Source organism: Solanum stenotomum, unplaced genomic scaffold (genome assembly GCF_019186545.1).
Source record: "Solanum stenotomum isolate F172 unplaced genomic scaffold, ASM1918654v1 scaffold28252, whole genome shotgun sequence".
In the NCBI taxonomy this organism is placed as follows: Eukaryota; Viridiplantae; Streptophyta; class Magnoliopsida; order Solanales; family Solanaceae; genus Solanum; species Solanum stenotomum.
Window position 1 is genome coordinate 122,998 of NW_026029907.1, and position 3,334 is coordinate 126,331.

General features: G+C 34.5%; 1 protein-coding gene across 1 annotated transcript in view; it reads left to right on the forward strand.

The window, feature by feature from the left end:
* LOC125851638 (putative late blight resistance protein homolog R1B-16) overlaps nt 1-3,334 on the forward strand; it is a 22,316-nt gene that overhangs the window by 2,774 nt on the left and 16,208 nt on the right. The window lies entirely within an intron of this gene.

The following is a 3,334-nucleotide window of genomic DNA, read 5'->3' on the forward strand; positions in this document are numbered from 1 at the left end:
AATTTGATGAAGTAAAGTCACTTATCGATCCTTCATTTACAGAGTGATTGAGTAATCTCGTCAAATGTCAAGAATTGGATGGCAGCCACAATTCTTACTAGTTCTTCTCACAATTTTGTACAGTTGAAGATTATCATACATGTCTAATAAAAACTGACGGACTCTGACTACATTTAGGCTTCAGGCAGAGCAAATAAAAGATCCCAAACTCATACTGCAGATCAACTTACGTAGGAAAAAAATATATTATGTGCCAATTAATTTGTGACATTCATGTATTGAGTCGTTAAATGGACCACATTATTATTCACTATAAATTATTCAATTTTAATTCAATGTCTCTTAACAACTTGAAATACAATGTATATGAATCAGAAATCAGACACATTTGGGACCCATTGAATGATCAGTGTTTGAAAAGTCTTCAAGAAAACTACAGTGTCTTTGTCCATGGACCACTAGTAGTAATTGTTACATGGACCTTGGGCTTAGCATTAAGTGAGAATTGCCCAAATTCATCTAAGGAAGTCCATGATCGATGTGAGATTCATTTCATTCATCACTCCTGACACGCCCGATTCTATCACACTCACTAGAGCATGCATACCCGACACAGTCTGGTCCCTTCAGAAGAAATAATTTATTTGATCGGGTCCCTCCTCACCAGAAAAAAGTACAATTGAGGAATATACTATTGTTGGGATGGAGGATGACTTAAACACCATATTTGATCGCCTCATTTCCTAAACAGACGAGTTAACTGTCATACCAATTTTTGGTATGGGCGGTATAGGTAAGACAACTCTTGCCAGAAAAGTTTATGATGATTCATCTATTCTTTCTCGATTTGATAAACATGCATGGGTCACTATCTCCGAAGAATACAATGAGAGACAAATGCTTCTTGAAGTCGTCTCTTCAATTACCGGAAGCAATCAAGAAATGAGCAATGATCAACTAATGGAGATTGTGTATAGATGCCTGAAGGATAGGAGATTTCTAATTGTCATAGATGATATTTGGAGTACTGAGGCTTGGGATCAAATGCAAAAAACATTTCCAAATGATGACAATAAAAGCCGAATTCTATTAACCACACGGCTCAAGTATGTTGCTGATTATGTCAGTTGTCCTGATTTTCTGCCTCATTGTAAGTCTTTTCTCACTCTAGATGATAGTTGGAATCTATTTACTGGAAAATTGTTCAGAAAAGATGTGTGTCCTCCTCTACTTGTAGAAATAGGGAAGCATATTGTACAACAATGTCAAGGGTTACCTCTCTCGGTTATTGTCGTTGCGGGACTTCTTGGAAAAATGGACCCAACGTATGATAATTGGCAGAGGGTTGAGGAAAATCAATTCTTACTTTGAGCTACAGTTACTTGCCCCAATATTTGATGGCTTGTTTTCTCTATGTTGGAGGTTTTCCAGAAGACATAGAGATTAATGTTTCCCGGTTGATTAGGCTATGGATTGCTGAGACATTCGTAAAGGCTAGAAACAATAAAAGGTTAGAAGTGATGGCAGAGGAGTATCTAGAAGAGTTAATTGATAGAAGTTTAATGTTGGCCGGTAAACATGGGGATAATGGAATGATNATTCGTAAAGGCTAGAAACAATAAAAGGTTAGAAATGGTGGCAGAGGAGTATCTAGAAGAGTTAATTGATAGAAGTTTAATGTTGGCCGGTAAACATGGGGATAATGGAATGATGAGAACTTGCAAAATTCACGATCTTCTTCGCCAATTATGCCTAAGAGAAGCTCATACTGAAAATGTTGTGCATATCACAGTTGAAGTTGCTTAAGGTGTTGGACGTGTTATCAGTCCGGTTAGATTTCACTTGTGTAATACCTCAACTTGTTCATTTGAGATATGCTGCTGCAAGAATTATGGAAGCTCTTTCACTAGAAAAATTGAGAAATCTACTTGACCATAATTTCATACATGTTAAATGAATAAACTGTTAATTTAAAAATTAGTAACTTATAACTGGTAGAATCCAAAACACATAAACTTCATGTCCTGATTCCATTTCTGTTGAAATTAAAGTTGAGTCATTGTGGAATGAAGTGCTAATGTAGAATTCTTTCATATGACTTTAATGCAGAAACAGATTATGCTTCCAGATAGCATTTTGAATCTTCGAGCCTAAAAGGTGTTCTTGAGAGTTTATGCTTGTAATTTTTCTTCCTCTTCGTAATAAGATTTGTATTGGAACTTAGTCACAGAATGTTTGAACATTTCGGATACTTGATTTGCACCATTGTGGTGAGAGGTTATGGCTGACTCAAACTGTCATTTACTTTAGTCATGAATGAATCCATGACTATCAATTTTTTTTGAAATAGTTTCTTCCTAGTCGTGCTATGTTACACGACTTTTAATTATTATTTTCACCATTCATAGCACAATTTGGGTGAACACCCTCGCCTCCTTCTAGATCCACCTGTGAATGGTTGGTCCCCATACTTTTTAATCGACGACTCTAACTTCAAGCTTTAACTAGAGAGAATTTTTCAATAGAAAACGTTTAATTTCTTTTAGTATATCTAATCGCATATTTGATACGTATCGAAATTAATTAAACAAGGAAATTTTGAATTTCAAATGATTAAAAAAGGACAAATGCAGTAGGAAATACCAGAAGAGAAAGGATTAGATCTTAAGAAAGGATTATTAAAACAAGTTTCAAACTTTAAAAAGGCATTAAAGCTTAGTTGCTAAGTGTATCAACTTCACCTTGTGACCCATTTTTCATGGATCCAGCCTTGCTTATATTATTTAGAATTAGTAATCTCTAAATAATAATTAAACAAAGATGCCCTACTGCAAATATCTTCTCCTATTTTAGTTTTGTGGTAACCAATCATGTATATTAACCACCAAAAGAGTAACTTACAAAATCATAGCTAAACACACATTGTTGGCTATCTTAAAGACTTGGACTCAAGATTAGCCTAAAGCTACTTCTCAGGTATATATAGTAGATGTTGAGTACTTTTAATTTCTCTGTGTATTTAATCCTTCATATTTTGAATCCCTTAAAAAAAATCATGGCTCCGCCAATATAATTATTGATACCAATTGGAAAAAGATAAAGGTAAGTACACTATGGTGTGCTTGGTATGAAGGAAAACATTTTGTGTTAAATGTTTTGGAAAATGTTTTCCAAATGAACTCATTTTCCTCAAATTTAAGGAAAATGACTTCCATTCAAAACTTAAGAAAAACATTTTTCAAAACTCTCTTCCAACTTCAAATTACAAATTGTTTTGGTTGAAAAAATCAATTTATTTTATCCCTACTCTCAATCCAGCCCTCCAACCACCACC